Raw genomic sequence first — 21,192 nt, 5'->3', positions numbered from 1 at the left:
TTAAGTCCTTTGGGTATAAACCAAGGAGTGGGATAACTGGGTCAAATAGTGGGTCCATTCCAAGTTTTTTGAGGAATCACCATACTGCTTTCCAGAGTGGCTGCACCAATTTGCCCCCTTGTATATTCTTTTTTTTTTTTTTTTCAAATACAGATATATTTTATTCCAAAGATGATTTGCTTTCTTCTACAAAATGTTACTGTACCTAAACTTGGCTACTCATTGGAAAGTTCTCTTTACTTCTACTGATGAAAGAAAACCTTGAAGGAACAATGAGCTAACTCTTTTCCCCACAATAGATAACATGTGAGCCATACAGTCCCGGATTTGCTTGGTCTTCGCTCCATAGATCATGGGGTTAAGCATAGGAGGAACTAGCACATAGAGATTTGCCAGAAGAATGTGAGCGTGGTGGGGGATATTCTTGCCAAAGCGGTGGGTGAGGAAACTGAAAAACGATGGGATAAGGAAGAGGAGAATAACTCCAAAGTGAGAACCACAGATACTGAAAGCCTTGTGTGGGGCATCCTGGGAAGGAAGTTTAAACAGAGTTTGCAGGATCAATGTGTAGGAAACACCAATGAGCAAAGCATCTACCAAAACTGATGCCATTGGCACTGAAAAACCATACCAAACATTAACAGTGATGTCAGCACAGGCCAATCGGGCTATTCCCATGTGTTCACAGTATGAGTGAGGAAAATATTAGTCTGACAGTATGGCATCCTCTTCAGTAGGAATATTATAGGAAAAATGGTCCCAATGCTCCGTCCCCAGATGGCAGCATCATTTTTCCAATTGCCATAGGAGTTAAGATGGCTGTATATCTCAAAGGAGTACAAATGGCCACAGAGCAAGCAAATGCCATAGCCAGTAGGATTCCTGATTCAGCCACAAAGGCAACATGGATGAAAAACAGCTGAGTAAGGCAGGCATCAAAGGCTATCTCCCCAGTATGAAACCAAAAGATAGCCCGGGACTTGGGCACAGTGGTGGTGGACAGCAGGAGGTTAGTGCCAGCCAGCATGGATAGGAAGACACACATGGGTTTGTGGGGGGTCCGTTCACTCAGGACAACAATGAGGGCTCTTTTCATTCTTTTCTGGAATGCGCTCCATGCAATGAATTTTCCTCTTAGTACCACTTTCATGGGGTCCCAGAGATTTTGATATGTTGTATCGTCGTTCTCATTTATTTATTTATTTATTTATTTATTTTTGCTGTAGCGGGGATCGAACTCAGGGCCTCGTGCTTGCGAGGCAGGCACTCTACCAGCTGAGCTATCTCCCCAGCCCCCGTCATTCTCACTGACCTCTAAGAATTTTTTATCTCCTCCCTGATGTATTCTGTTATCCATGTTTCATTCAATAGCATATTATTTAGTCTCCAGGTGTTGGAGTAATTTCTGCTTTTTATTTTGTCATTGATTTCTATTCTCAGTCCATTATGATCTGATAGAACACAAGGCAGTATCTCTACTTTTTTTACATTTCCTAAGGGCTGCTTTGTGGCATAACATTTGGTCTATTTTTGAGAAGGTTCCATGTGCTGCTGAGAAGAAAGTGAATCTGCTCGTTGATGGATGGAATATTCTATATATGTCTATTAAGTCTAGGTTATTGATTGTGTTATTGAGTTCTATGGTTTCTTTGTTTGGTTTTTTTTTGGAAGATCTATCTAGTGGTGACAGCGGTGCACTAAAGTCACCCAGAATTATTGTGTTGTGGTCTGTGTGATTCCTGAAATTGAGAAGGATTTGTTTGATGTACAGGGATGCACCATTGCTTGGGACATAAATATTTACTATCATTATGTCTTCCTGATTTATGGTTCCCTTAAGCAGTATGAAATGTCCTTCTTTATCCCTTCTGACCAAGTTTGGCTTGAAGTCCACTTTATCTGATATAAGGATGGAAACCCCCACTTTTTTACTGAGTCCATGTGCGTGGTAGGTTTCTTCCCATCCTTTCACCTTTAGTCTGTGGACGTCCTTTTTTATGAGATGAGTCTCTTGCAGGCAGCATATTGTTGGGTCTTTCTTTTTAATCCATTCTGCCAGTCTATGTCTTTTGATTGATGAGTTTAGGCCATTCAGGGTTATTATTGAGAAATGATTTGTATTCCCAGTCATTTGGGATTATTTTTGGTTTTTAAGTTGGCTTGGTTTCTCTTTTGAGTGGTTTTTCTCTGAGGTAGTTCCTCCCTTTGCTGACCTCCATTGTTGTTTTTCATTTCCTCCTCATGGAATATTTTGTTGAGAACATTCTGTAGTGCAGGCTTTCTATTTGTAAATTCTTTTAACTTTTGTTTATCATGGAAGGATTTTATTTCATCTTCAAATCTGAAGGTAAGTTTTGCTGGTATAGGATTCTTGGTTGGCAACCATGTTCTTTCAGAGCTTGAAATACGTTGTTCCAGGCCCTCCTGCCTTTTAGAGTCTGGGTTGAGAAGTCTGCTGATATCCGTATTGGTTTCTCCCTATATGTAATCTGATGCTTTTCTCTTATGGCCTTCAAAATCCTATCTTTATTTTGAATGTTAGGCATTTTCTTTATAATGTGGCTTGGTGTGGATCTGTTGTGATTTTGTGTATTTGGTGTTCTGTATGCCTCTTGTAATTGATTTTCCATTTCATTGTTCAGGTTTGGGAAATTTTCTGATATTATTTCATTGAATAGTTTGTTCGTTCCTTTGGTTTGTATCTCTGTGCCTTCCTCAATCCAGATAACTCTTAATTTTGGTCTTTTCATGATGTCCCATAGCTTTTGGAGATTCTGTTCATGATTTCTTACCATCTACTCTGTTTGGGCAACCTCGTTTTCAAGATTAAATATTTTGTCTTCATTGTCTGAGGTTCTGTCTACCAAGTGGTCTAGTCTGTTGGTGATACTTTCCATTGAGTTTTTTATTTGGTTTATTGTTTCCTTCATTTCAAGGATTTCCATTTGGTCTTTTTTTTTTTTTTTTTTTTTTTTTTTTGAATCTCTATCTCTCTGTTGAAATGATCTTTTGCTTCCTGCAGTTGCTCTTTTAACTGCTTATTGGTATTATCAATCATTGCCTGCATTTGCTCTCTTATCTCATCCTTTGCTTCACAAATCATCTTAATCATGTATAATCTGAAGTCCTTTTCTGACATTCCTTCTATCATACTGTCACTGGATTCCATTAATATAGATCTAGATTTGTTTGGATCATTTTCTTCCCTTGTTTTTTCATGTTGTTCATGTATCTTCCCCTCTAGCAGTACAGATCTGGGGTATTGCAGATTTCCCTCTATAGGCTTATAGTGGCCCTATAGGTTTCCAAAACCCTTTCTTTAAGGAGAGATCAATATTAGCAGTGCCCAATTCAGACACTATGCAATCCTAGACCAAATAGCCCCTATGAGGACAATAACAAAATTGTCATAATAAACAGAATGAGTTCTAATATTATCTTCAGTAAAACAAACAGATTTGCAATAAGGTCTGCAGTTTCTTATGGAGGACAAAGAGGATGTAGATGGATGTAGAATGTGGCTATTAATGGGATAAGAAAAGGATATACAGAAGTTCTAGAAAATAGAAAGGGTGAGAGTGTAATCAAAAGAAATTGGATGTTAGCATGCAAAAAGGGAGAAAGAGACTCTGAGGGAACAGGTAAACAAAAGGAAAAGAGAGCAAGAAAATTAAAGAAATAAAAACTTAAACTTTTTCAATAAGTAGGAAAAAGAAAATCTACAGTATAACAGTCATATAGTAATGAAACCTCCCAGAGTTCAGTAGCCTGATGCATGAGAGGTACCTGACAATAAGCTTCACGTCTCCAGCAGGCATCTCAGGATGGGTTTTGCCCCACCTAGAGATCGGAGCTACGGCTTCCAGGATTATCCAAGATGGCTGCTCTGGCTTTGAAATGTGTTGGCAAATGGGGAGCTGCAGCTCAGGGTGTGGCCGTGGTCAGCAGGAGGTCCTGAAGGTGGGATGCGGTTGGTCAGGCAGGGGTCCTGGAAGTCGGGTGTGTTTGGTGTGGTTGTGGGATCCTGGAGGCCAGTTGCAATCCGTCAGTCTGGGGTCCCGGTGATAGGGCACAGTCAGTTGGTCTGGGGGTCCTGGTGGCAAGGAGTAATCAGTCAGGCTGAGGGATCCTGGAGATGGGGCTCAGTCAGTCCAGCCAGGGGTCCTACGGGGCCTGGCTGTTGTCTCAAAATGGCGACAGCCACATGTAATCAAACCTGCAGGTACTGTCACAGTGAACATCCAGGCAACAGCAGGCAGCTGGTGCTCCACTGGCGGTCGGCGATCAGTTTGCTGACTGTTGTCAGACGATCGGGAGGTGAACCTCATGTGTTGGGTGATGGATAGGTGTAAGGCAGGCGATAGACAGGCAAGAGGCAGGCAAATGGCGGATGATAGGTGCCTGAGAGTGAGCAATCTGCACTCAAAAAAGGCGTCGCTATGCTGGCAGATTGCAGGTGATCACAGCAGACAAATGGAGTAAACAGCAGGGGATCGATAAGCAGCAAAAACTGCCTTACCAAGAAACAGATATCCTCTGCTTGAAACTGGAGTTACAGAGCAACAAGGAATACAGCCTCCCTCTAGTCCGCCATCTTGGATCAACCGTATATTCTTGATACCTGATAGAAAATCAGTTAGCTACAAATGCTATTTTTTCTGTGCTCTCTGCCTGCTTCCATTGATCAGTGTATTTGTTTTATGCCCATAGGAGGCTGTTTTAGAACTTTCACTTTCTAACATATTTATAATCAAGCAGTATAATGCCTCTAGCTTGTTTTGCTTTGTTTCTTTAGTCAGGATTGCTTTAGCTACTCAGGGTCTTTGTGGTTTCATATGAATTCTAGCATTGTTATTTCTATTTCTGAGAAGAATGTAATTGCCATTTTCAGAGATATTGCATTGGGTAGTATGGGCATTTTAACAATATGAATTCTTATAATGCATAAGCATGGAGTAGCTATCCACTTATTTATGCTGTCTTTAATTTCTTTCACTAATGTAGTAGAGTTTCCAGTACACAGATCTTTTACCTTCTGAGTTAAAGTCACTCCTAAGTCTCTTGTTGCAATTCTAAGTGAAATTTCTTTCTCAATTTCTTCTTCAGATAGTTTGTTGTTAGTATTTAGAAATGCTACTGGTATTTGTAGGTTGATTTTGCATCCTGCAAATTTACTGAATTCATTTACCAGTTCTAGCAGTTTTATGGGAGAGTCTTCAGGATTCTCTAGTGATGCGATCATGCCATGAGCAGAGAACCTTTGAATTCTTCCCTTTTACTATTTGAATGTCTTTGCTTTCTTTTTCTTTCCTACTCACTCTGGCCAGGACTTCTACTACTGTGTTGAATAAAAATGGTGAGAGTAATAGCCTTCCTTGTCTTCTTCCTGATCTTAGAGGAAAAGCCTTCAGCTTTCCATCACTGAATACAATATGAGCTGCGGGTTTGTCATACCTCGCCTTCATTGTGTTGAGGAACATTCCATTCATACCTAATTTCGTTTTCAAACTGAAAGGATATTGGATTTTGTCAATGCCTCTCCTGCATCTATTGAGATGGTCATGGTTTCTTTTATTTTTTTTTTCATCACACTCCATGTGATGAATCACATTTATTGATTTGCCCTTTTTTAACCACTAGGATCCCTGGGATGAATCACCCTTGATTCTGTCAAATAATCCTTTTAATTTGCTATTGGATATGGTTTGTTAGTATTCTGTTGAGAATTTTTACATCAGTGTTCATTAGGGATATTGACCTGAAATTTTCTTTTCTTCTTTTGTCTTTATCTGGCTTTGGCATCAGGATATTGTTAGCTTCATAAAATGAGTTATGGAATTATTGATTAAATAATATAGCAAGATAAATATGATAAATATGATACAATAAGCAAAATAAGGTCCCCCAATGATGTCCATATCTCAGTCCCCCAGAACCTGTGATTGTATTAGGTTTTGTTGCAAAGGGAACTAAAGTTGCAGATGAAGGTTACCAGCTTGAAGTTGGAGGAAGGGAACACAATCCAAAGAAAGCAGTCAACCTCCAGAAGTTCGAATTATTGACTTCCCTTCATTATTTTGGAAGAATTTATAAGGTTTGGTCTTAGTTTGCCTTTAAATGTTTAGTAGAATTTAGCCATGAAGTCATCTGGATCTGAAATTTTCTTTGATAGATTTCTTGTCACTGATTTAATCTCATTTATTATTGATCCATTCATTTTTTTAATCATGATTCTATCTTGGTAGGGTGTATGTTTCTAGGAATTCATCCATTTATCTAGTTTATCCAAGTTGTTGGTGCATAATTATTCATACTTCTCACAATCCTTTGTACTTCTGTGGCATCAGTTGTAATGTTTCTCATTGAACCAAAACTATGAGCCAAAAAAAAAAAAACAACAACAACAACAACATCTTTTCTCCATAACTTATCCAGACTGTGGTACTGTGTTATTAGCAACAGAAAACAGACTGACACTATATTTTTGTTCCAATGACTCTTATAAAATGCATGTCTGACTGGAATTTCTTCTCTTTATTCTTATGTGAACTTTCTAGGAAAGCCATTATAAATTACCACAAACTGTGGCTTCAGACAAAAGAAATGTATTCTCTCACAGTTATTGAGGTTGGAGTCTGAAATCAAGGTGCCAGCAGAACCATGCTCTCTCCAAAACCTCTAAGAAAGAATCCTTTCTTTGCCTCTTCCAGCTCCTGGCTTGGACTATTAATCCATTCAAAAAGACAAAACCCTAATCACCTCTTAGAGTTCCCACTTCATCCTTAATGTCTCATAATGGAGAGGAAACTTCAACATGAGTTTTAAAGGAGTTAAATCATATTCAAATTATACAGACAGAAATGCAATTTCATTGAGAAAAGATGATTTTCTTAATGATTTGGGGTGAACTGAATATTCATAAGGGAGAAAATGACCCTTATACATCCTTACATGAAGTTAATTTATATGATTCATAAACCTACCTACTCATGAAATATAAAACAATCAAACTTCTGGATGAAAATATAGAATAATATCAAAGAAAATGTTGATAAATATGATACAGTAAGCAAAATAATGGCCTTCCCAAAGATCTCCACATCTCAATCCCCCAGAATCTGTGAATGTGTCAGATTTTATTGCAAAAGGAAACTAAGGTTGCAGGTGGAATGAAGGTTCCCAGCTTTGAAGATGGGAGGAGGAGAGCATATGCCAAAGAAGGCAGTTGGCCTCTAGAAGCTAGAAAGAGGAAAAGATGGATTCTGTTTTAGAGCCCCTAGAAAGGACCCTGCCTGCTGACATCTTGGTCTGTCCCAATGAGACCTGATGTACAGAACAATAAGATAAGATGGTGTTGTTTGTAGTCACTAGGCTTGGTGTAATTTATTATACCAACCACAGAAAACAAATGCATGTGCCTTCATTAAAATTAAGAACATCTGTTTATGTTATGATCATTAGAGATTGGCACAGGTTGACAGAAGATATTTACTATGCTCATATCCTACAATGTATTTCCTATCCAGAGTACCAAGGGAATGCCAAAGAATCTATAGTGAAAAGATGAAGAGCCAATTTTTTAAGTGAACAAAAGACTTGAATAGGCGCTTCACAAAAGAAGGAATTGAAATGGGCAATCAAAAAAGAACAGGTGGCCATTTTGAGACAAGAGCCAGGACCCATAGGACCCCTGGCCAGACTGACTAAGCCCTGTCTCCAGGATCCCTCAACCTGACTGATCACTCCCTGCCTTCAGGGTCCTCCCATCAACTGACTACTCCACACCACCAGGACCCCCAGACCGACTGACTGAGCCCTACTACCAGGACCCCCAGACTGAATGATTGCACCCTGCCTCCAGGATACCACAACCAGACCGACAACACCCCACCTCCAGGACCCCAGCCTGACCAACCACACCCTGCCTCCAGGACCTCCAGCTGACCACACCCACACCCCTAGCTGCAGCTCCACATTTGCCAACACATTTCGAAGCCAGAGTGGCCATCTTAGATAATCCTGGAAGCCATATCTCCCATCTTTAGGTGGGGCAAATCCCATCCTGAGACACCTGCTGAAGACTTGAAGCTCATTGTCAGGTACCTCTCATGCATCAGCTACTGAAGACTGGGAGGTTTGAATATTATATGACTGTTATAGTGTAGATTTTCTTTTTTCTCCTTATTGAAGAATTTTAAGACTTTATTTCTTTACTTTTTTTTGCTCTCTTTTCCTTTTGTTTCCTGTTCACTCAGAGTCTCTTTCTCCCTTTTTGCATGCTAACAGCCAATTTCTTTTGATTATACTCTCACATTTTCTATTACCTAGAACTTCTGTATATTCTATTCTTATCCCATTAACACCTACATCTTACATCTCTCTGCATCCTCTTTTTCCTCCATTAGAAACTGCAGACCTTATTGCAAATCTATATATTTATACTGAATATAATAATTGAACACATTCTGTTTATTATGACAATATTGTTAATGGCCTCATAGGGGCTATTTGGTCTAGGATTGCATAGTGTCTGAATTGGGCACTACTAATATTGATCTCCCACTTAAAGAAAAGGTTTTGGAAACCTATAGGGCCACTATAAGCCTATGGAGAGGAACTGCAATACCCCAGATCTACACTGCTAGAGGGGAAGGTACATGAACAACATGAAAAAAGAAGGGAAGAAAATGATCCAAACAAATCTAGATTCTATATTTATAGAATCCAATGACAGTATGGTAGAAAAAATGTCAGAAAAGGACTTCAGATTATACATGATTAAGATGATTTGTGAAGCAAAGGATGAGATAAGAGAGCAAATGCAGGCAATGATTGATAATACCAATAAGCAGTTGCAAGAGCAACTGCAGGAAGCAAAAGATCATTTCAACAGAGAGATAGAGATTCTAAAAAAAAAAAAAAAAAGACCAAATGGAAATCCTTGAAATGAAGGAAACAATAAACCAAATAAAAAACTCAATGGAAAGCATCACCAACAGACTAGACCACTTGGTAGACAGAACCTCAGACAATGAAGACAAAATATTTAATCTTGAAAATGAGGTTGCCCAAACAGAGTAGATGGTAAGAAATCATGAACAGAATCTCCAAAAGCTATGGGACATCATGAAAAGACCAAAATTAAGAGTTATCTGGATTGAGGAAGGCACAGAGATACAAACCAAAGGAACGAACAAACTATTCAATGAAATAATATCAGAAAATTTCCCAAACCTGAACAATGAAATGGAAAATCAATTACAAGAGGCATACAGAACACCAAATACACAAAATCACAACAGATCCACACCAAGCCACATTATAAAGAAAATGCCTAACATTCAAAATAAAGATAGGATTTTGAAGGCCATAAGAGAAAAGCATCAGATTACATATAGGGAGAAACCAATACGGATATCAGCAGACTTCTCAACCCAGACTCTAAAAGGCAGGAGGGCCTGGAACAACGTATTTCAAGCTCTGAAAGAACATGGTTGCCAACCAAGAATCCTATACCAGCAAAACTTACCTTCAGATTTGAAGATGAAATAAAATCCTTCCATGATAAACAAAAGTTAAAAGAATTTACAAATAGAAAGCCTGCACTACAGAATGTTCTCAACAAAATATTCCATGAGGAGGAAATGAAAAACAACAATGGAGGTCAGCAAAGGGAGGAACTACCTTAAGAAAAATCCAGGGTTTCAAGATGGCGGCCTAGAGGGTGGCTGCATTTCATGTTGCTCCAGGACTCAGGATTCAAAAGAGGAGATATTGAGACGCTTGGGACCAACTCAAAGCAGCCGGGTGACTCTCACCCCCTGGGGAGGCATCCCGGATGGGACGGTGGTCCCGGAACGCAGGAAACTTTGTGAAGTAGAACTGCCGGCGAGACGCCCTTCCCCCCGCTGGAGCAGTGAACTCGGACAGCTGGGAGCGCCGTAAAGGAGGCCGCTCGGCACAGCGCTGGGACTCGGAGCAACCACTGGGGCTCCGGCGGCTGCCCAGGGGAGGAGTGGCGAGGAGAGCTGTGTGGACTCAGGACACCGGGGCCTGCCCTGAGGAGGAGGAGGAGGAGCGTGGTCACTTGGATTCGGAGTGACTGCACCAGAGCTACAGGCGGTTGCCAGAGGAGAAGCCGCGCGGCAAGCTGTTTGGACTCAGAACGACGCTTCTGAACCCCGGGGCCTGCCCTGAGGACGAGGAGGAGGAAAAGGAGCGCAGCCGCTTGGATTCGGGTGACTACACCAGAACTACAGGAGGTTGCCAGAGAAGGGGCTGCGTGGCGAGCTGTTTGGACTCTGACCACTTCTGAACCCCGGGGCCTGCCCGGAGGAGTAGGAGGAGGAGGAGGAGAAGCGCGGCGGGTCGTTTGGACTCGCAGTGACTGCATTAGCGCTCCAGGCGGCTGCTCAGAGGAGAAGGCGAGTGGTGAGTTGTTTGGTCTTAAAGTGACAGCTCCTGAACACAGGGGGGCTGCCTGGAGGAGAAGCGTGGTGGGACGCTTGGTCTTGAGTGGCCGCACCAGAGCTCCGGGCGGTTGCCCAGAGGACCCGTGCAGCGGGTCGTGTGGATTCAGAGCCACTCAGAGGGACTGCTCCTGAACACCCGGGGGGTTAACTGGAGAAGGAGGAGGAACGGGGAGGGTCACTTCGACTCGGAGTGATTGATTGCCCCGGGCTACGGGTGGTTGGTGGGAGGAGGAAGCACGAAGTGAGTTTCTTGGACTCCTAGTGACCGCACCGGAATACGGGGCGGCTGTCTGGAGGAAGAGGCCTGTGGCGAGTCTCTGGGACTCAGAGCGATTGTTCGGGGCCACAGGTGGCTGCTCAGAGGAGGGGCCACACAGCCAGGCGATTAGGTGCAGAGCAGGGTCCCAGGATCTAGGAGGCTTCTGGGTGGAAGAGCCGCACAGAGACAGGCTTAGGGCGGAGCGAAGGTTCCAGGCCTATGGGCAAATTCTCTGAGGAGGGGCAGCCTAAGGAGATTCATCTGCGAAGGGTGAGGCTCCCAGGCCCAGGAGGTAGGGCCGGGCCCCTGGGAACTTTGCAGAGGAAGGCAGCCCAGCCCAGGCGGTAGCTGTAAATTGAGGGGAACCTCTAGGAGGGAACTGACCAGCGAGACCTCCCCACCGGGTGAGTCTTCCCTGCTGGGTGAGGTTTCCCCACAAGGACGGTAAAACCAGAGACTCAGGCCCAAACAGGCCTTGCCTCAGCCCACAGCCTAGGTCCCCTTTGGATGACCATTGGTCAACAAGTGGAGGCACCTCTGCCCACTAGCAGGGATTATACCCCACCTGAAGGCCACCATTCCTAGAGAGGCAGCTTCCTTGTGGAGCACCGCATTATCAACTTCCTCCAAGACTTCAGCCTACTGAAGGCTAAGAGGGGATATATATAGAAATCTTCAGGGACATTGTAAGTCAATAGAGGAAATCTGCAATATCTCAGCAGTCGACTGATACCTGAACAATATGAGAAAACAAGGAAAGAAAATGCTGCAAACAAATCTAGATGTTACATCAATAAAACCCAATGACAGCATGGCAGAAGAAATGACAGAAAAGGAGTTCAGAATGTACATAATTAAAATGATCAGAGAAGCAAACGATGAGATGAAAGAGCAAATGCAAGCATTGAATGATCGCACCAATCGACAGTTAAAAGAGCAAATACAGGAAGCAAAAGATCATTTCAATAAAGAGTTAGAGATATTGAAAAAAAAACCAAACAGAAATCCTTGACATGAAGGAAACAATAAACCAAATTAAGAACTCCATAGAAAGCATATCCAATAGGATAGAACACCTGGAAGACAGAACCTCAGACATTGAAGACAAAATATTTAACCTTGAAAACAAAGTTGAACAAACAGAGAAGATGGTAAGACATCATGAACAGAATCTACAAGAACTATGGGATATCATGAAAAGGCCAAATTTAAGAATTATTGGGATTGAGGAAGGTCTAGAGAAACAAGCCAAAGGAATGAACAATTTATTCAATGAAATAATATCAAAAAATTTCCCAAATCTGAAGAATGAAATGGAAAATCAAGTTCAAGAGGCTTATAGGACTCCAAATACACAAACTTAAAACAGACCCACACCAAGGCACATTATAATGAAAATACCTAACATACAAAATAAAGACAGAATTTTAAAGACTGTGAGAGAAAAGAACCAAATTACATTCAGGGGGAAACCAATACGCATATCAGCAGATTTTTCAATCCAGACCCTAAAAGCTAGAAGGGCCTGGAACAACATTTTTCAAGCCCTGAAAGAAAATGGATGCCAACCAAGAATCTTATACCCAGCAAAACTTACCTTCAAATTTGACAATGAAATAAAATCCTTCCATGATAAACAAAAGCTAAAAGAATTTACAAAAAGAAAGCCAGCATTACAGAACATTCTAGGCAAAATATTCCATGAGGAAGACATGAAAAAGAAAGAAGCAAATCAGCAAAGGGAGGAATTATCCTAAAGGAATTGTCAAATAAAGGAGGAAACAAGTTGTGTCAAACAAATAAATAAACAAAATTTTAAAAATGAACCAAATGACCGGGAAACCAAATCATTTCTCTATAATAACCCTGAATGTTAATGGTCTGAATTCATCAATCAAAAGACATAGACTGGCAGACTGGATTAAAAAGAAAGATCCAACAATATGTTGCCTGCAAGAGACTCACCTCATAGAAAAAGATACCCATAGACTAAAGGTGAAAGGATGGGGAAAAACATACCATGCACATGGACTCAGCAAAAAAGCTGGAGTATCCATCCTCATTTCCGATAATGTGGACTTCAAGCCAAAGTTAGTCAGAAGGGATAAAGAAGGTCATTTCATACTGCTTAAGGGAAGCATAAATCAGCAAGATATAACAATCATAAACGTCTATGCCCCAAACAGTGGCTCATCTATGTATGTCAAACAAATCCTTCTCAATTTCAGAAACCAAATAGACCACAACACAATAATACTAGGTGATTTCAACACGCCTCTCTCACCACTGGACAGATCTTCCAGACAAAAATTGAACAAAGAAACCATAGATCTCAATAACACAATCAATAATTTAGACTTAACGGACATTTATAGAATATACCATCCAACCAAGAGTGAATACACTTTCTTCTCAGCAGCACATGGATCCTTCTCTAAAATAGACCATATATTATGCCACAAAGCTAATGTTAGCAAATACAAGAAGATAGAGACACTAGCATGTATTCTATCAGATCATAATGGATTGAAGTTAGAAATAAATGAAAGAGTAAAACACAGAAACTATTCCAACATCTGGAGATTAAACAATATGCTATTATATGATGAATGGATAACAGAAGATATTAGGAAGGAAATTAAAAAATTCATAGAGGTAAATGAGAATAAAGAAACATCATATCAAAATCTCTGGGACACTATGAAAGCAGTACTTAAAGGGAAATTTATTTCATGGAGCGCATTTAATAAAAGAAGTAAAACTCAACAAATAAACAACCTGACACTACAGCTCAAAGCCCTAGAAAAAGAAGAACAGAACAGCACCAAAAGTAGTAGAAGACAGGAAATAGTTAAACTCAGAGCTGAAATCAATGAAATTGAAACAAAAGAAACAATACAAAAAATTGACAAAATAAATAGTTGGTTCTTCGAAAAAATAAACAAAATTGATAAACCTTTAGCCACACTAACAAAGAGAAGACGAGAGAAAACCCAAATCACTAAAATTCGCAATGAACAAGGAAATATCACAACAGACAGGATTGAAATACAAAACATAATTAGAAGCTATTTTGAAAATCTATACTCCAACAAAATAGAAAATTTCGAAGACATCAACAGGTTTCTAGAGACATATGAATTGCCTAAACTGAACGAGGAGGACATAAACAATTTAAATAGACCAATTTCAAGTACTGAAATAGAAGAAGTCATCAAAAGCCTACCAACAAAGAAAAGTCCAGGACCAGATGGGTTCTCAGCCGAGTTCTACAAAACCTTTAAAGAAGAGCTCATTCCAATACTTCTCAAAGTATTCCATAAAATAGAAGAGGAGGGAACCCTCCCAAACTCATTCTATGAAGCCAATATCACACTGATACCTAAACCAGACAGAGACTCAATAAGGAAAGAAAATTTCAGACCAATATCCTTAATGAACATCGACGCAAAAATTCACAACAAAATTTTAGCAAATCGCATACAAAAACATATTAAAAAGATAGTGCACCATGATCAAGTGGGTTTCATCCCAGGGATGCAAGGTTGGTTCAACATCAGGAAATCAATAAACGTAATTCACCATATTAATAGACTTAAAGTCAAGAATCACATGATTATTTCAATAGATGCAGAAAAAGCATTTGATAAAATACAGCACCCCTTCATGCTCAAAACACTAGAAAAAATAGGGATAGTGGGAACATTCCTTAACATTGTAAAGGCCATTTATGCTAAGCCCATGGCTAATATCATTCTAAATGGTGAAAAACTGAAAGCATTCCCCCTAAAAACTGGAACAAGGCAGGGATGCCCTCTTTCACCACTTCTATTCAACATCGTTCTTGAGACTCTGGCCAGACCAATTAGACAAACCAAAGAAATTAAAGGGATACGAATTGGAAAAGAAGAACTCAAACTATCCCTGTTCGCTGATGACATGATTTTATATATTTAGAGGAACCTGGAAATTCCACCAGAAAACTCTTAGAACTCATAAGTGATTTCAGTAAAGTAGCAGGTTACAAGATCAATGCCCATAAATCCAACGCATTTTTATACATAAGTGATGAATCTTCAGAAAGAGAAATTAGGAAAACTACCCCATTCACAATAGCCTCGAAAAAAATAAAATACTTGGGAATCAATCTCACAAAAGAGGTGAAAGACCTCTACAATGAGAACTATACAACACTAAAGAAAGAAATTAAAGAACACCTTAGAAGATGGAAAGATCTTCCATGTTCTTGGATAGGAAGAATTAATATTGTCAAAATGGCCATACTACCTAAAGTGCTATACAAATTCAATGCAATTCCAATTAAAATCCCAATGACGTACCTTACAGAAATAGAGCAAGCAATTATGAAATTCATCTGGAAGAATAAGAAACCCAGAATAGCTAAAGCAATCCTTAGCAGGAAGAGTGAAACAGGGGGTATTGCAATACCAGATCTTTAACTCTACTACAAAGCAATAGTAACAAAAACGACATGGTATTGGTACCAAAATAGAAAGGTAGATCAATGGTACAGAATAGAGGACATGGACACAAACCCAAATAAATACAATTTTCTCATACTAGACAAAGGGGCCAAAAATATGCAATGGAGAAAAGATAGCCTCTTCAACAAATGGTGCTGGGAGAATTGGAAATCCACATGCAACAGAATGAAACTAAACCCATATCTCTCACCATGCACGAAACTCAACTCAAAATGGATTAAGGACCTTGGAATCAGACCAGAGACCCTGCAGATTATAGAAGAAAAAGTAGGTCCAAATCTTCACCTTGTTGGTCTATGACCAGACTTCCTTAACAGGACTCCCATAGCACAAGAAATAAAAGCTAGAATCAACCACTGGGATAGATTCAAACTAAAAAGCTTTCTCTCAGCAAAGGAAACTATCAGCAATGCGAAGAAAGAGCCTACAGAGTGGGAGAATATCTTTGCCAATCATACCTCAGATAGAGCACTAATCTCCAGAATCTATAAAGAACTCAAAAAACTCTACTCCAAGAATTCAAATAATCCAGTCAACAAATGGGCTAAGGAAATGAATAGACACTTCACAGAAGAAGATCTACAAGCAATCAACAAACATATGGAAAAATGTTCAACATCTCTAGTAATAAGAGAAATGCAAATCAAAACCACCCTAAGATTCCATCTCACCCCAATTAGAATGGCGATTATCAAGAATACGAGCAACAACAGGTGTTGGCGAGGATATGGGGAGAAAGGTACACTCATACACTGCTGGTGGGGCTGCAAATTAGTGCAGCCACTCTGGAAAACAGTGTGGAGATTCCTTAGAAAACTTGGAATGGACCCTCCATTTGACCCAGCTATCCCACTCCTTTGCCTATACCCAAAGGACTTAAAATCTGCATACTACAGAGATACAGCCACATCAATGTTCATAGCTGCTCAATTCACAATAGCCAGACTGTGGAACCAAACTAGATGCCCTTCAATTGATGAGTGGATAAAGAAACTGTGGTATATATATACAATGGAATATTACTCAGCCATAAAGAATGATAAAATTATGGCATTTGCAGGCAAATGGATGAAATTGGAGAATATCATGCTAAGTGAGATAAGCCAATCTCAAAAAGCCAAAGGACGAATGATATCACTCATAAGTGGAGGATGACACATAATGGGGGGGGAGGGAAGGGTTAGTGTTAAGGTTAGAGTTAGGGTTAGGGAGGGGGACAAGTATGGAGGAAGGAACTACTGTATAGAGGGTAAAGAGGGGTGGGAGGGGTGGGGGGAAGGGAAAAAATAACAGAATGAATCAAACAACATTACTCTATGTAAATTTATGATTACACAAATGGTATGCCATTACGCCATGTACAAACAGAGAAACAACATGTATCCCATTTGTTTACAATAAAAAAAAAAAAAGAAAAATCCACTCAAAGGAGAAACCAAGCTAAGTTAAAAACCAAAAATAATCCCAAATGACTGGGAATACAGATCATATCTCAATAATAACCCTGAACATTAATGGCCTAAACTCATCAATCAAAAGACATAGACTGGCAGAATGGATTGAAAAGAAAGACCCAACAATATGCTGCCTGCAAGAGACTCATCTCATAGAAAAAGACATCCACAGACTAAAGGTGAAAGGATGGGGAAAAACCTACGACGCACATAGACTCAGTAAAAAAGCAGGGGTTTCCATTCTTACATCAGATAAAGTGGATTTCAAGCCAAAGTTAGTAAGAAGGGATAAAGGACATTTCATACTGCTTAAGGGAACCATAAATCAGGAAGACATAATGATAGTAAATATTTATGCCCCAAACAATGGTACATCCCTGTACATCAAACAAATCCTTCTCAATTCCAGGAATCACATAGACCACAACACAATAATTCTAGGTGACTTTAACACACCACTGTCACCACTGAATACATCTTCCAAACAAAAATCAAACAAAGAAACCATAGAACTCAATAACACAATCAATAACCTAGACTTAATAGACATATATAGAATATTCCATCCATCAACGAGCAGATTCACTTTCTTCTCAGCAGCACATGGAAACTTCTCGAAAATAGACCATATGTTATGCCACAAAGCAGCCCTTAGGAAATGCAAAAAAAATTGAGATACTACCTTGTGTTTTATCAGATCATAATGGACTGAGAATAGAAATCAATGACAAAATAAAAAACAGAAATTACTCCAACACCTGGAGACCAAATAATATGCTATTGAATGAAACATGGATAACAGAAAACATCAGGGAGGAGATAAAAAATTTCTTAGAGGTCAATGAGAATGACCATACAACATATCAAAATCTCTGGGACACTATGAAAGCAGTACTAAGAGGAAAATTATTTGCATGGAGCACATTCCAGAAAAGAATGAAAAGTCAACAACTAAATGACCTAACATTACAGCTCAAAGTCCTAGAAAGAGAAGAGCAGGATAACATCAAAAGTAGTAGAAGACAGGAAATAATTAAAATCACAGCCAAAATCAATGAAATTGAAAAAACAAACAATTCAAAATATTGACAAAACAAAAAGTTGGTTCTTTGAAAAAGTAAACAAAATAGACAAACCCTTAGCCACACTAACAAAGAGAAGGAGAGAGAAAACTCAAATTACTAAAATTCATGATGAAAAAGGAAATATCATGACAGACACCACTGAGATACATAACATAATGAAAAGCTACTTTGAAAATCTGTATTCCAACAAAATAGAAACTACCGAAGATATTGACAAATTTCTAGAGACATATGCTCCTCCCAAACTGAACCAGGAGGACATACACAATTTAAACAGATCAATATCAAGCAATGAAATAGAAGAAGCCATTAAAAACCTACCACCGAAGAAAAGCCCAGGACCAGACAGATTCTCAGCTGAGTTCTACAAGACCTTCAAAGAAGAACTCATTCCAATACTTCTCAAAGTATTCCAGAAAATAGAAAAGGAGGGTACCCTACCGAACTCATTCTATGAAGCTAATATCACCCTCATACCCAAACCAGGAAAAGACACATCAAGGAAAGAAAATTTTAGACCAATATCCTTGATGAACATAGATGCAAAGATCCTTTACAAAATACTGGCAAACTGTATCCAAAAACATATTAAGAAAATTGTGCACCATGATCAAGTGGGGTTCATCCCTGGAATGCAAGGATGGTTTAACATCCATAAATCAATAAACATAATCCATCATGTCAACAGACTTACAGATAAGAATCATATGGTTATTTCAATTGACGCAGAAAAAGCATTCAACAAAATACAACACCCCTTCCTGCTCAAAACACTAGAAAAAGTAGAGATAGTAGATACCTGAACATTGTAAAGGCTATTTACGCTAAGCCCACAGCCAACATCATTCTTAATGGAGAAAACTGAAAGCATTCCCTTTAAAAATGGGAATGAGACAGGGATGTCCTCTTTCACCATTTCTATTCAACATTGTCCTTGAAATACTAGCCAGAGCAATTAGACAGACTAAAGAAATTAAAGGGATACGAATAAGAAAAGAGGAACTTAAGCTGTCACTATTTGCTGATGACATGATTCTATATTTAGAGGATCCAAAAAACTCCTCCAGAAAACTTCTAGACCTTATCAATGAATTCAGCAAAATAGCAGGTTATAAAATTAACACACATAAATCTAAAGCATTTTTACAAAATTTTCACAAGTGATGAAACATCTGAAAGGGAAATGAGGAAAACAACTCCATTTGCAATAGCCTCAAAAAAAAATAAAATACTTGGGAATCAATCTAACCAAAGAGGTAAAAGATCTCTACAATGAAAACTACAAAACTTTGAAGAAAGAAATTGGGAAAGACCTTAGAAGATAGAAAGATCTCCCATGTTCTTGGATAGGCAGAATTAATATTGTCAAAATGGCCATACTTCCAAAGGTGCTATATTGATTTAATGCAATTCCAATTAAAATCCCAATGATGTACCTTTCAAAAATAGAGCAAGCAATCATGAAATTCATCTGGAAGAATAAGAAACTCAGAACAGCCAAAGCAATCCTAGGAAGAGTGATGCAAGAGGTATCAACAATACTAGACCTTAAACTCTCCTATAGTGCAATAGTAACAAAAACAGCATGGTACTAGCACCAAAATAGACAGGTAAATCAATGGTAGAGAACAGAAGACAGAGACATACCCACATAAGTACAGTAACCTCATATTAGACAAGGGTGCCAAAAATTTACAATGGAGAAAAGATAGCCTCTTCAACAAATGGTGCTGGGAAAACTGGAAATCCATATGCAGTAAAATGAAACTAAACCCCTATCTCTCACCCTGTACAAAACTCAACTCAAAATGTTTCAAGGATCTAGGAATTAGACCTGAGACCCTTCACCAAACAGAAGAAAAAGTAGGCCTGAATCTCCATCATGTTGGCTTAGGACCAGACTTCCTTAACAATATCCCCATAGGGCAAGAAAGAAAAGCGAGAATCAAAAATGGGATAGATTCAAACTAAAAAGTTTTTTCTCAGCACAGGAAACAATCAACAACATGAAAAGAGAGCCTACAGAGTGGGGAAAGAATCTTTTCCACACACACTTCAGACAGAGCACTCATCTCCAAAGTTTATAAAGAACTTAAAAAACTTTACACCCAAAATCCAAAGAAACCAATTAATAAATGGGCTAAGGAAATGGGCAGATGCTTCACAGAAGATATACGGGTGATCAACAAATATATGAAAAAGTGCTCAGCATCCCTGGTAATTAGAGAAATGCAAATTAAAACCACCCTAAGATTTCATCTAACTCCAATTAGAATGGCTACTATCAATAACACAAGCAATAATAAGTGTTGGCATGGATGTAGGGGGAAAGGCACACTCATACATTGCTGGTGGAGTTGCAAGTTTATATAGTCACTCTGGAAAGTAGTGTGGAGATTCCTCATAAAGCTTGGAATGGACCCACCATTTGACCCAGCTATCCCACTCCTTGGTTTATACCCAAGGACTTAAAATCAGCATATTACAGTGATGCAGCCACATCAATGTTCATAGCAGCTCAATTCACAATTGCTAGATTGTGGAACCAACCTAGATGCCCTTCAATTGATGAATGGATAAAGAAACTGTGGTATATATACACAATGGAATATTACTCAGCCATAAAGAACAATAAAATTATGGCATTTGCTGGTAAATGGATGAAGTTGGAAAATATCATGCTTAGTGAAATAAACCAAGCCCAAAATACCAAAAGCCGAATGTTTTCTCTGATACGTGCATGACAATATACAACAGTGGGGGGGTAGAGAGGGGAAGAGAAAAATGAAGGAACTTTGGATGGTGTAGAGGAAAAGGGGGTGGGAGGGGGTGGGAATGGAAAAACAGTAGAATGAAACAGTATTACCCTATATGTATGCATGATTACATGAATGGTGTGAATATACATTGTGTACAACCATAGAAATGAAAAGTTGTATACAAAAAAAAGTTATATTCTAAGTTAAGTCATAGATAAAAACAAAGTGGTTATAAAGGACATATTCATTTACCACTGGAAAAATGTCAAGATGGATGGTATGATAGTTTATTTTACTACCTTAATGTTAAATTTCTTAGTCATGTAAATGGTCTTGTCACCATGAGGAAATGTCTATGTTCTCAGGAAACACATTCTGAAATATTTAGTTTTAAGGTATCTTTATGGATGTATATTATTTTCAAACAGTATAAGCCAACAAAAAATTTGTAATCAAATTACATTCTACTGTCATGTATAACTAATTAAAACAAATTTTTTTTTAAAAATGAACAGGTGCTTGATATCATAACTCATCAAGGAAAGACAAGTTAAATCCATATGAGACAAACAAAGAGACCCAAGATTGTCTCAAGTTAAGAAGACTGATTGCAAAGGCAAAAGAGATCAAAACCCAGAACACAAATGAGAAGTGAGTG

The 21,192-nt window shown here is 39.1% G+C and overlaps 1 pseudogene across 1 annotated transcript; it reads right to left on the bottom strand.

Moving 5' to 3' along the window:
- Window positions 1-219: 219 nt before the first annotated feature.
- Window positions 220-1,096, bottom strand: LOC306670370 (olfactory receptor 52B2-like; annotated as a pseudogene). The gene has a single exon. The product of its transcript is annotated as an olfactory receptor 52B2-like (transcript).
- Between the last annotated feature and the right edge of the window lie 20,096 nt (window positions 1,097-21,192).

The sequence above is a fragment of the Sciurus vulgaris genome, assembly GCF_902686455.1.
Source record: "Sciurus vulgaris genome assembly, chromosome: 10".
In the NCBI taxonomy this organism is placed as follows: domain Eukaryota; kingdom Metazoa; phylum Chordata; class Mammalia; order Rodentia; family Sciuridae; genus Sciurus; species Sciurus vulgaris.
The sequence above is the reverse complement of the archived record's forward strand: the minus strand, read 5'-3'. Positions and strand labels throughout refer to the sequence as shown.